The sequence below is a fragment of the Pectinophora gossypiella genome, chromosome 5, assembly GCF_024362695.1.
Source record: "Pectinophora gossypiella chromosome 5, ilPecGoss1.1, whole genome shotgun sequence".
Taxonomy (NCBI): Eukaryota; Metazoa; Arthropoda; class Insecta; order Lepidoptera; family Gelechiidae; genus Pectinophora; species Pectinophora gossypiella.
The window spans coordinates 13887569-13901470 of NC_065408.1; the positions used below are offsets into that span (position 1 = coordinate 13887569).

General features: G+C 36.9%; 1 protein-coding gene and 1 long non-coding RNA gene across 3 annotated transcripts in view; one reads left to right on the plus strand and one right to left on the minus strand.

Annotated features, from left to right (window-relative positions):
- Positions 1-417: 417 nt before the first annotated feature.
- LOC126367114 (uncharacterized) overlaps positions 418-13902 on the plus strand; it is a 68466-nt gene continuing 54981 nt past the window's right edge. For both annotated transcript variants that reach the window (XM_050010525.1, XM_050010524.1), the window contains exon 1: positions 418-560. The gene's annotated coding sequence lies outside the window, so the exon portion shown is untranslated. The remainder of the gene's footprint in view (positions 561-13902) is intronic.
- On the minus strand, positions 9788-12300 carry LOC126367142 (uncharacterized). The gene is made up of 3 exons (XR_007566441.1): positions 11835-12300; positions 11157-11196; positions 9788-10990 (listed from the first exon to the last, which is right to left on the minus strand). It is a non-coding gene; the product is annotated as an uncharacterized LOC126367142 (long non-coding RNA).

A 13902-nucleotide genomic window follows, 5' to 3' on the forward strand; every position in this document is an offset into this window, starting at 1 on the left:
AGATGATACATTTACGGTTGGAGAGAATTGGTGGAAGAATTTCGGTATGGTTAGGTTACATTGGTTAGGGATTATGGTATTGTTTAGTGAAGCACCTAGCAAGGGATTATGATGATGATTACGATACATTTTCATCGGCTTTGAAAGTTGGCTCACCTTATAATTATTGGAAATTACTGAGTCTTAATTGTATATTGAAGTACGTAAATATTTTTAGGAGAGACGCACTTTTGTATCACGTTTTTATACTCAACTATAGAATAAGACTCAACTATGTTTGAAAACCGAACGAGCTTGGAAATACTAATTTATTATAGCGATCGAGCCAGCAATGGACGCCGAAACTAAGTAAATCTCAAGAGAGGGCCGCACCTCAGTACCGAGGCGCGCGCCCCGCTGCCCTCACTCGGAGGGCCGGCCACCAGTCCTCTTGCCTCCGCCGCCTCGACTATACGTCCCCGCGCCGCGCACCAGTGCCGAAAAACAGTTGCATTTCTTAACAAAAAACAAAAAAGTCGTGCAGTGTTTTTGTTCATATCTCTCTTGGATTTTTATTTTCCGTAAGTAACCATCTTTATTTCCTAAATATAAGTGAAAGCTCCAAGCTCAAAGGCTTAGCACGCTCTATTTGAAAGGTGAATGAAACCAGGCGGTTAGCTAGTGTTATACATTGTTATAAATGATAGTAAGTAGAGAAACGACTGAGAGTAACAGATAAACCTTTTTTAATGTCACGTTATTTTGTTATTTGGAAATTCTTATACAGCTTCGTGAGTTGTATATCTGATCTTTCATAGTCGGACCTTGAGAGCGTTTCTCGGTAATAAAACTGTATCAATAGATTACTTAAGTATTTATTATAAGCGACTGTCCACATGACAGGTTATAGGTGTTCTGCAGTAGTTTTCATACCTAAGTATTGTCTATTTCGCGGAATTTCAGTACTATTCGTAACTTTGCGCGCCATTGCTCCCAGAAGGCTCAAATGTAGGCATTGTCTAGCAAATAAATAAATACGTTTAATAATTTATTTATTTTTTCCGTTTTATTTTTTTATTTCTTCCGACTACAAGCAGATTAGGTGTTGGTAGGGCAAAAATTAAATAAAAAAATCATTTATTTTAGACATAATAGTCAATATTATTATTTTCAATTATAAAGTAACTTGTGACTTTAATCATGTTTATTGTAAAGAGATATAAATACCTAAGGTATAATTTAACGCAATATTCAATAGAAAGATCATTTAAGTAATAGATAGATTTCCTACTTATAATTCACAATAGCCTCGAGGATACGACCTTTTATTTATTTATAGGTTTTTATTATCATCACATCACTTATCGTGGTTATATTTGTTTCACTGTTTTTCTAAAATGTAGGTGTTAGTGACATCGTCACGGAAAACTTTGAGGGATGATCCAGACCATGATTCCGAGTCGATATCAAGTAGAATTTCCTATCGGAAAATCATGTAAATTTTAGTAAGTAAGTATTTTTTTAAATTATTTTCAGTTCTAGACTTTTGCGACGGAAAATTGCACTTGATATTAACTCTTAAAAATAATAGAATAAAAGGGTAGGATTATTTCAAGCATACACACACACACAAACACACACACACACACACACACACACACACACAATCACCTATATTTTTTTCACGCATTTGTTACCTATAGTATGTAAGTTACATTTGGTTGTTTGTTTTACTTATTTGTAGTACCTACAATGTGTTTTCTCGGGAAGAGCGGTGTCTCCTGATACAGGCGCTACGCTTAAAAGGAGGCTCCAATCACCTATAATAGTGTATTGGTTTTCTACAAATAAAGTATTTTGTATTTTGTATTTTTGTATTTGTATTCTAACACCCTGTATATTGTTTTTGAGAAACGTAGCCTGGAAAGTCCCTCATTCCAACAGGGTCGCAGCATCTGTAGAAACGTATAACCGTATCTACGTAGCTAGCAATTGCTGCGTTTATTGGTGGAAGCCCACGACATAATTCGCGCCGCGCCCGACGTGGTTGCTTTGCCTACACTGCAACTATGCTTAGGTATTACATTTATAATTTTTTCGATGATTCCTACATACATAACATAACATAAACAGCCTATATACGTCCCACTGCTAGGCACAGGCCTCCCCTCAATCAACCGAAGGGGGTATGGAGCATACCCCACCACGCTGCTCCAATGCGGGTTGGTGGAGGTGTTTTTACGGCTAATAGCCGGGACCAACGGCTTAACGAGCCCTCAGAAGCACGGAATCATCTTACTTTTTCGGACAATCAGGCTTATTATTTATTCGTAGCAATCAGGTGATTCAAGCTTGAAAAGTCCTTATCAAACAAAGGACAGTCTCACAAAGTCTCAAGTAACAGCCTCGCGTGGTCTAGTGGTTAGAGCGGAGCTCACGGTCTGGAGGTCCGGGTTCGATTCCTGATGGGGACATTGTCGGAAATGATTCCTACATGAATTAAATAATGCTTACTGCACACAGAGTCGGAAAAGCGGATAAGTTGGAAGGGGCGTGAGATTTTGAATGAAAATGCAAACAAAATCCTCGCTTGTCTCGCGTTCTTCCGTCTAAACTTGATATAAGTCTAAGTGCAGTAAAAAGGCTCTTTATGTAAAAAGTGCTTTAAGTATTTCCTACTCTTTAGGCAGATAGGATCAAAGTACAAGAAAAAACATTTAATAAAACCAGCCAGTATCCATACTAAGAGTTTTAAAAACGGCACTTCACCAAGCGCATTGATTTGCGTTGCACTAGCAGATCCACCGTGTAATTTTATTGCGTCTTTGTTTGCCAATTAGTTCGTTGACTTGACACGCTCGACACCAGCTAATGACGAAGCTGACGTGACTCGCATCCTGATCAGCTGATACGGCGCAAAATGTACCTACCATGGTGTTTATTTTTTTAATATTCATCAAGCTTCCTGTATCGTGTGGGTTGGATTACGTTGTGAGGTGGATTACCAATAGTAACCCTAGTGTCAGGGTTACTATTGAGCCGCCAAAGGCCCCTGACATGGTTCATGTAACGACTACTAACTTACATCAATCAGTAAGTAGTAACCGGGACCAACGGCGCAATAGGTACTTGCATCGTTTTGAAATCGAAATAGAGATTGATGTACAATTTTTTTTCTTATTTTAGTTCTTATGATCCTTCCTTGCTTCCAACGAGATCAACTGCTTTTTTTGTTTTTTTTAGGGGCATTTAACGTAGTTTGCTATGCCATCCCATCGATCAAGATTGATATGGCCTAGTATAGCAGTTGTATCTAAGTTATTTAATGTCAAAATCGGAAAGGGAATAGCCTCCATGGATTCACCATGCTCTGTCTTCCAGTTTTCGACATACCTAGATTTTTTTAGAATTCAAAGCAGCCTATTTGTATGAGAAGTTAGTGTCATTTTTACTTGAATCTCATACGAATTGTTCACTGTTAGAATATTAAATATGCAGGAAGGAACATAGTAAGGCACACGTGTACTTGTGAACCGTTTACGGAAATTACTTAGATTACCTACTTACATTAAATGTGACACCGGATATTGTAAACTTGAGCCGTATTTTCGCACAAATTATTACAAAATCCTACTGTTTTTCTTATTAAAATTCGATATGGGTATAGATAGATAGATAAAATACTTTATTAAGCACAATGGACACAAAATACAGAGATAAGGACAATACAGAAAAGCACAACAGGCGACCTTATTGCTCATGCAGCAATTTCTTCCAGGCAACATTTGTATTATTTCTCATATTTTAAAGTAATTTAACTTACGTACCTATGGGTATCTAAGAGTTATTTTTTTCTATTGAACTTAATTAACTTCTATCGTGTGGGTTGTGAGGTGAATTACCAACAAATTTAATGTCAAATAGCAATATTGCTTTCTTAGATGAATTCCTTCGATGTGGCCATTTTAACCCCCCAGATGTGTACAGAATTATGTTAATTACTTATAGTGCTTCTCTTTATTTTGACCAGATTACTGCTGGTTGGAAAATGTGTTGTGCCTGGGATAATAAGAAGGGACCATTTACCCAGAAACAGAGATGAAAGATGCATTATGTCTGTTATACTTAGTACATGAAATTAGAAGGTTACCTAAACGAAGGCAATTTCGTGTATTTTTACTTGTAAACGTGCCATAGAAATTCCCTCATTACCAAGTTTTCAATATGGCATCTTCGGATACAAACAGAGCCGCTTTTTCGTAAAGCAATCCAGTTTTACATGTGAATTAACGAGACGTCTGCTTTGATTGATGTTTTGAACTCAATTACAGCGTCTGACGTTGTACCCAAATTTGTGTAGGAAGAGGAAGGAAAATATAATATGCATTCATGACTTCAAACTTCGAGGTTTCGGGCAAATAATAAAAATAAGAATTTGCTTAAAGATAGTTGTTGTAGACACTTGTAAAAGAGTGAATATCAAAATTTCAAGTTTGTTGGCGAACTTTCGTTACTCGTCTTCTTCTTTGCGAGTCGATGGCGATCGATACTAAATTTTTGCTGACCAATAATTGGCCACGCTTACGGAATTGTCAGTGGCTTCGTAAAGGTCTTTAATAGTGCAGGTGTTAGGGCACTTAGGACAGCACGAAAGGTGAGCCATAGTTTGTGGTGATACTCCACACTCGCAATCATCGCAACCATCAACCAGATATCCCCACCTGCAGAGATTATCCTTGCAGCGGCCAACCTGTGTCCGGAGCCTATTACTTAATTTATTATTTTTTCGTGAAAAATTGGGTTCAAAAGGATCCTTTTTCGTGTTGGAACCCAGGATCCTTTTGGATCCTTTTTGATGTCTGAGCCCAATTTTTCACGAAAAAATAATATGAAAGTTCGCCACCAAACTTGGCACATTTTGATATTCACCCAAAACATTCTAAAGTTTGATATGGATGTAAGTACCTATAAATAGTGTTGTCTATCAGAAACTAAGTTAGTAGTTACTTTATAATAAACATCAAAACACGAAATTACCATAGAATTTGTATGAAAAAGCACATTGTGACGTCATAATAAACGTGATAAAAAGTCGGGCTTATTTTTTTTCTTGATTAAAATTAAGAAAAGAAACGTTTAAGTAAACAACGAGTTAATAGAAAAAAGAAAGTGTTTTTCATTACGTTTACATTAGTTTTAATGATTTATCTTTGACCTAGGAGACTACCCGAACTTTTTTTATATACTACTTAATAAATGGCACTCATTTAGTATCTATTTACTTGGTCGGAGTCATTGTAAACATGATCCTTGTAAATATTAGGTACTTATGTGTTCATACCATGTATAGAACGACAACTCTCCGCTCCCCACCAGCGGCTGAGCTAGGTTTACCCCACCCCCCTCGGTCTTAGTTTGGTCTTCAATCGTATGGCATCAGACGTCACACACACAGATGCGCGTGTACAATAAAGTCAATGTGTAGTGTCTGTGTAAAATGAGCTGTTTTGTATGAAGTGTCCGGGGTATGGTGTTAGTGACTCGATATAAAAAAAGAGGTTTTATCTTTTGTCCAGCAGATATTCCGCTTATCTTACTTAAAAAAACAAACTTTAGTGTTGCCGACTTCAAGCAAAATATATTTTGTTTATCAGATTTCCCGCTAAATATTTCCTTAAATATTACAATTATTGCTTGCTAAGACAACTTGGTTGAGCATATCAGGGGTGTGATGTAAATGTTCTCGCTTCAGACCGGCAACCGGTTCTGCCGACAATGTTTAAACAACTGCGCTTGGGTTTATCATTGCTCACCGCGCAGAAGCCTGGCTGCGTTTATAGGGACAGAGTTTTGAGTAAGCATGTATAATTTCTAAATAAGTAGATAAGTGTCTATTTCCCCTAAAAGAACTGTCAACTTGTCATTCATCGCGTCGATTGTCTTAGGTATTATCATAGAATAAGGAATAATAAGTATGACGTATAGAACGGCAACTCTCCGCTCCCCACCAGCGTCTGAGCTAGGTTTACCTCACCCCCCTAGTTTAGTCTTCAATCGTATGGCGTCAGACGTCACCCACACAGGTGAGCGCATACAATGTGGCGTGACTCATTGGACAAAAAACGCTCACCCGGTACAAAATTTAAGACAACAGGCCTGAGGATGCCCAGTTGGGCGCGAACCTTAGCTCAGGGCGTCGTCTGAGAGAATAATATTTGGAAGAATTAGTCAAATCTAACGGGTCGATAGCGATAAGCGCTGAATGAAGGAAATCGTCGATCACGCCGGCGGGGTCGGTACCAGGGTTCTGGAGTTAAATGTGTGTTACTTGTGTGTGTATAATAGAACGACATTGTATTTACTAAAGCACCTAATACAAAAACGTAACTTACGTTCATCCTTTTACTTTAATTCCTTGGTTCTCGGCAGTTCTCGCCTTATAATCTCATGGGAGATGAGTCGTAAAGTTATTCCATAAGCCGCTCAAATGAATCCCGTCTGCTACTCATATTGTTGGCTTAACTTCTGAGCGTCCCGTATAACGCAACGTTCACTATACGAGGTATGCGCTCTCAACCGTTACTTGCTCGTAATATATTAAAGTGAACCTGCCCCCGTAGCATGCGGCACGAATATCGCGCACGCCGCGATATATAAATCAACGCCACACCCCGGACACTATAAAAAATCTCATTACTACCGTGTCCCGCCTAACGCGTAAGTGCGAGCGAGACACAGTCAGCGGGCTGTCCTTCTTACTTATTAGCGGTTTACGACCGTTTAAGACGCAGGGGGTGAGACGGCGTCGTATACAAATTGGTGCGGGGCGGAGAAATACCGTTCTATAAGTAGGTATGTAGTATTCTTTATTCTATGCCAAACGCTTCTGGTTACGCGATAAATAAAGCAATTCTATTGGTTAATATTCGGAACACGATATACGTAAGTACAGCTACACAGACTGTAAGCATGGAGACGATTAACTAGGTGCCGCCTAGATTGAGCATCTAAGTTTTGAGTCCGTTTGCATCACAGACTGAAAGTACATTTTGTACCATTGCTCCATATAACTACGATAGCTTTATGTAGGTTTTCAAAGCATCCCACGCAGAATGGCTAATCCTTTCACCACTAGCATAGAACAAGGCACACGACGTATAGAACGGCAACTCTCCGCTCCCCATCAGCGGCTGAGCTAGGTTTACCTCACCCCCCTTGGTCTTACTTTTTAATCTTCAATCGTATGGGCGTCAGTCACTCAGATTCGCGTGTAGTGTCTGTGTAAAACGAGGTGTTTTGTATAAAGTGTCCGGGGTTTCGTAAGCTAGAGGTCTAGAAAAATAGTGATACATTATGTTACAATATGTCTTAATGAGATAACAGTTCATAATGACTTGTCTTCCTAGAAGAATTGATTAGGTAACTAACTATATACACAATTCTATTCATTATGTTCTCTGTATCAACACAAAGTGATTGATTGCCATCTTAACGATGTAATCTTTGCCAATCACTTTAACTAATTAGGTATTTGAGTATATTTTTCTATATTGTAATATAATAATGTTTCGATTCTTTATGTAAGATGCGATAGGAATAGGCTAGTCTTCAAGAAAAAGAAAAAAATAGGCTAGTCGACGGTCATCGTTGTGATCAATGAGAATATAATCACTTAGATGTTTGCCCAAACTTGTTACCAGCGGGCTTAGCACCGTAAGCGTGCGACTGTTTCTCGCCTCGACATACTTCACCCGTCACTCTCTCACAGAACTGCACAGAAAGAGACAGATGATCTCTGTCGCGGCGAGAAAGAGTCGCGTGTTTACGGTGCTAAGCCCACAGGCATACGAGCATAAAGCAACGTGGAGGTCCGTGTTGCTCTATGTGTACGAGAGAAGGAACAGGTAAGTATAACTGAATAGAAGAAAGACGTTGGAACGGCCCAAAGAGCGCGAAACGCGCGCCATACAAGTATGAGCAAATAGTTCACACTTCAACTTGGCACTCCACTCGTCAGCAAGTTTTACGACGCACGAATCTCCGCAATAGTATATTAAAAAGGTCATCTTGTGCATTATAACCTGCAGGGGAAATAATAAAATATCATGTAAGTAGATCCCCCCTTGTCACAGGACAGCTTAAAAGAGCTTAGTATGATCGGCTATTTATCAAAACTATACTTTTGTATGCAGTACCTTACGAAAAGTAATGATAAAATTGCATCAAACCACATAATAACGGGTTCTTACCGCGTTTATAATAGGGATATGAGACTCCCGATATTTCGACACTATGTTATGTGTTGTTTATGTGTTTTGATTATGATAATTTGGATAAAATTGCAGCCTCCCACATAATATAAGTAGGTACATTGCCGGTAAAGTGTCTTCAGTAAATTTGCAGGAGTACCTAGTAGTAAAAGAGAATGGGGTTGAACAGCGGTACCCATACAAAATGCGCGTTAGGGCCTTTCCAACGTGTATCTTCTATTCTGTATAAGTACTTACCTACCTATCTACCTATTAAATTATGATGATCACTTAAAGCATTGCTATTTTAGACCTAAGTTATTTATTTGCTTTTCTCAGAGTCGTATAGTATAATATATTATTATAGTATGTATACACACACACTTCTCACCAGGGGGGTTAAAATGGCTACATCGAAGCAATTCATCTAAGAAAGCAATATTGGAATTTGAGATTTGCGCATATAAAAGTAAGTGCGCAATGCAAACAAATGTCAAATAGCAATATTGCTTTCTTAGATGAATTGCTTCGATGTGGCCATTTTAACCCCCCAGCTATGTTTAAAGACCCTTGTCGGGGGCGAGCCTAAAGAAATTACACTCAAAAAAAGCAATTGGTACTTATGTGCGACTTGTTAAGTACCTAGGTACTTATGTTAAACAAAATTGGAACGTGTTACATTACTGGGAACCTGCAGTCAAACGGATCAACGGGCCGCCCTCCTTTCTCTTACCTGAAGTACAGTTTTTAACTGGATCCACATCTTTGCTGGAGCAGCATACTCCTGCACTACCTAATTTCGGCCAATCAATGTCCATATTGCCGTAAAAAAAGTGCAATACGTACCTTCAAAAGTAATTAATGCCAAAACACGTTTTGTAACGGGAGGACAGTGTCATTGGAATAAGGTTATTTTCTCAGGTTATTTTAGTGGTTAACGGCCTCTGTGGTCCAGTGGTTGAGCGTTGGACTCACGATTCTTAGTTAGGAATTCGACTCTTCTTCTTCTTGTATCGTGTGGGTTGTGAGGTGAATTACCAACCTCATCAACCCTGATGTCAGGGTTATTATTGAGCAGCCAAAGGCCCCTGACATGGCTCATGTAACGACTGCATACTTGCAGTAAGTAGTAACCGGGACCAACGGCTTAACTCAACTTGATTTCGACTCTACTAAAATATTATGTTATAAAACTTTACTTACTTATATCTCGGTATAATATAAAATCGAAAGTTCACTGACTGACTCACTCATCACGACATCTCATAAACTACAAATATACATTATTGCAATAAAATAAAAGGAAATATTTACAAAAGAGTTTTAACTACGTACAAATTACAAGTCTTTATTTTACACGTGAGTTTCTTTTAGGACGTAGGTAGTAAGGCGGAATTTTAAGAAGTTCAACCCCTGAAGGGGTAAAAAGAGGCGGCAAAGTTTGTATGAAACTTATTCTATAGTTTTAAAATAGGGTTTCACGCGAACGAAGTAGTTTCAATAGGTATATTAGTGTTGTACGTGGTAAATTATTGCAATCATAGTGAAATGTAAGTATTTCACTCAGAACAATAACTAAAGCATAGAAGGAAGGCTAAAATAGCAACAGAACTCTATAATTCTGCTCTACTTTATCTTACGGAACCGGCGTAATGTTAGACAAAGACGCATATACAAAAATTGTTTCGTAATTTCGTAGGTTGTCACAAGTTTTTCATTGCCTAGTGTTGGGTTTCACTTTACTAATATGTCGATAAAATTAAATTTACTTACAATTAATGTCGATAAATTTTTTTTACAAGATTTCTTTTTGTAGGATGCAATTATCTTCTTCTTGATGAAAGGAGACTCTGTCTCTGATAGGTAAGTATCTAACCATTTTTGGATTATATTGTCTGGTTTATATTAGTTTGGAGCTGCAGCTCACATTCAGGAAGGAAAGAAAATAGCCAACTGTTATCGTTTCATCGGTAAGTATTTTGTAATATTCGAATTTATTTATGATGTCATCCGCCGTGCACTGGTGTCGATCGATGTGCCGTGCAAATTGGAACCGCCGGGTCTAAGCCGCACAGACGGTAAGAGGCCCGATGGGCTCACGCCATAGACATAGAAAAGAGTATGGACTGGAAATACCTACAGAAAAAACGTGCCACTCTGTAAACATAAAATGGCGGTCTTTACTAGGGCTACAAGCTGTTTCAATACTAGGATTACCATACTCGTACCTACTAGATATAGCATTATACTTAAAAAAAAATACGGCATACAAGTATTCATAAGAGAACAGAAAGGGAAAGTAAAAGGTAGGTAGGTGGTGTACTGTATCTTTCGTGTAAAACTTGTAAGTATTGTATGTTGTGTGCAATAAAGTATATTTGTATTTGTAAAGGAAGGTTTAGTCAAGATTTATCTAAGTCGCTTACACAAATCTATAACATTCATTACATTCTTTATTGGGCGCAGTTCGTATCAACCTGGAGTGTTGGAGTAGGAGTAAATAAGAACAGGAGGTAAAATGAAATATAAATTAGATCGTAAATCTGTTCATTAGCAAGTATTTATTTTACACGTTATTAATTATGTACATTATATTTACAATAAATACAAATTTATTAATTTCTAAACAGTGTCAATTTGTTTAGAAACTGTCTTTGTGACACCCTGTCACATTGATTTTTTTTTTCATTAAGTTGTTTGATCTTGAGGCGTGACTTGTTCAGCTTTTCTTTTAAATTTTTCATCTCGTCTTCTTGAACTGACTGAAATAAAGTTTAATAATAATGTTAAAATAGTGTATGTACAAAATAATCTATAAAAATAAAAGTAAAATATATCTGATTTAAGTGCATTGTGCAGCTGGTTGAATTATACACTCTATATATGTATATCATGTTAAAAATATAAAAAGAAAATTATTTGATATACCTTTTCATGTAAATCCAGTCGACACTTTTGGATTTAATATCTGAAATCAAAGATAATAATCATTTACTTATATAAAACGTGTACAACTCATAATTGTTTAGACATAAAACAACTACAGACTTAGTATATACTAAGTTTATTAAGTACATAATAATATGTAGTTGAATGATAGATAATATAAACGTGTTGTGATAACATGATACAAATATCTTATCTATCTAGCCAGCAGTGAGATGATGCAGGCTAGGCTAAAATTTAAATATAAATTTAAACACCATTTCATCTGTCTGATCTATAATGTTCAATGTAGGAATAGCATCGTCTCGAAGACGCCTCCACTTTGAATTAGGAACACACATAAATGAATCCGCAGTAAAATGTTTCGAGCAAATACGGCTGTACTTATTTGGAATCCAATTTCGTCTATTAATGCGAATTATCCATTCTTTCTCTTTGTTATCGTCTACAGGAAATCTAAAAATTAAAAGTATCGATAATTTTAGTACATCACTATGGACAATCAACATAACCTCAAATCAATTCCGTATTCATCGATGAAACGTATAATATAATGGATATCTCAAATATTTTATGCTACAAATCTATTCAGCAAAACATATTACTTTCCTAAAATTGTTCAGCAGTTCACATTTCACTAGAAAATTACAAAAAACTTACCGATGAAACGACAGAAGTTGTTGGCTATTTTCTTTTCTTCCTGAATGTGAGCTGCAGCCCCATACCACACAAGACATAATGTCACAGAGTCGAGACACTCCATTATTTGATATAAATAAAAGTTTCTTTCCATTTATTTGGAAAAATATTGTTAAATTATCACTTAAAACAATCTGAACACAAGACACTCGTAAACAAAGTTCACGCGACCGTGTCAAATAGTTCGGTAAATATAAGTAAAATCTTCTTATGTATGTTACTATGTATTTGGCCGAATTAAAATGAGTCCAATAGGTCCAAATGACATTTCATGTTGTGACAACCTCGGAAAAAATGAAGCAAAGAGCGAATCATTTGTCCTTTTCTCACTCATAGTTTGTGTCGTAAGCTAGAAGAGAGCCGGTTTATAGTTTCTGAATTCTTATTTTAGCCTTCCTTCTATGCTTTAGTTATTGTTCTGAGGTATTTCAAAACGTCAGGGAAGCAGTGTCACTGTATATCTATATCTACTATTGCGAAATGTATCGATATTATGTAGGTATAGGTGAGTCTATATTGTTGCTCGCGTCTCGAGTTGAACCGGTTTGTGCAGTTAAGGAGATGCTTCTTATGAAAGTTTCATGATTTTTGTTTTAATAGGCTCTTCAACAATTTAGAAATACAATAGGGGTGAATCCACATGTCTTGGTAATACACCCCCGTGTCCTCATTCGGTCGGATTTTTCGTTCCAGGCAATAGTAGTAAATAAATGCTTCAAGTAAGTATAATTATCGCCATTGCTTTCTATTTATTTTTTTCTTTGTGAGTTTCCCTAAGCAAGGGTACAAGTGCTATAAAAACAAAATACCTACTTATTAGAAAAGTTACGGATAAATAGAATATCGATTCGAATTAAGAACGCTATTTTGTGTTTAAAATGTTTATAATAAAATTTGGAATCTAGAAACTAAACTCTTTCACAATATTTTTTTCAGAATTCTTTACTAAACCGATATACTTGTCAATATCCGTGCGTATTATGTAGGTAGCTTTATTAAAAGCGAGTGTTGTTTCTTATAAGTTTTATTTTATAATTTTACACCGTGAAATTGTGGTATGATGGTTACAGCCCTACAGCAACACACGTAGGTACGGTACGCTAACATTGACACAATAAATGATAAAATCAAGTAACATTACGTATACTGGTATACTATGCGGATTATGATGAAATTATGCACAAATTGCGTCTGTTACTTGAGACATTAATCATTCTGCTAAAGGCCAAACTATCCACAGGTGTCCCATTAATAAACTATGGAACATTGGAATACGGCTTATTTCTCCACAAATAGCTACTTTGTTATTAATTATAATTTTATTTTATTTAAAAGCGCCATCAAAATAATAATGCTTAGCAGTGGATCATTCCAAAAATAATAAGTTAGTATAAACAAAAACAAATGAAAAATGAACCCACATTTTGACCACTGTCAAATTTGAAAATCGAACACAGAAATTCCATTTATCAAAATAAACACGCGATGACGTTCCCTCCAAATTCAAGCATCCCCTTAACGCGTAGGTTTGCGTTACGTTCACAGTGTAGCTTTGCTGACTGGTTAACTTTAACGCGACAAGTTGCGTTTGCGATTGTGACTCGACATGAGTCATCGGTCAGACGGTAGATATAAGTAGATGTAGAAATGCAGATAGCACTGCGCATGCGTCACCTGTGAATCAGGACTCGACTGGGATCCTGTTGCTTTTTTAATCTGTGCTATTTGAAGCAAATGCAATCGCTATGCGTCAATTGAAGTACTTGATTGACGGATCCCGACTTTGGTTTTGTATCGTTTGAGATAACAATAAAACAGGATGGGGACTGTCCTATTTATAAACTTAGTCGTCTGACTACATACAATTCCTAATTTCTCTGATAAACCGCCATGTACCAGGCACTTCAGTATCTTCCTTTACTTATTTTCAGGCGATATTTGGATCAGATATGGTATATAAGTATAGAATTATGTTGCTACTTATATTGATTCTCTTTATTTTGATCAGAATAATAATGGGTGGAAGATG